The sequence below is a fragment of the Myotis brandtii genome, unplaced genomic scaffold (genome assembly GCF_000412655.1).
Source record: "Myotis brandtii unplaced genomic scaffold, ASM41265v1 scaffold819, whole genome shotgun sequence".
Taxonomy (NCBI): Eukaryota; Metazoa; Chordata; class Mammalia; order Chiroptera; family Vespertilionidae; genus Myotis; species Myotis brandtii.
Window position 1 is genome coordinate 59,469 of NW_005371320.1, and position 259 is coordinate 59,727.

Sequence of the window (259 nt, forward strand, 5' to 3'; positions counted from 1 at the left end):
CAGGGTCTTCACGCCTCTGCTCAGAGGGTAAACTGAGGCCCAGCCGGAAGTCCGGCCTGGAGTCAGACCAGCAGCCGGGTGAGGGGTGGCTGTGTCGGGAGGAGGCCCTAGGCTCCAAAGGCTGGAGGCCGGGGTGGAGGAAAGGCCTCCCACAGCCCCGTGCCGAGCCTCAGATGCAGTGGCGACCCTCACTCTTGGAGCCCCACAAAATGTATGTAAATATATGCAAATGTATGCAAAGCGCCGCCCCGGCCCCGCC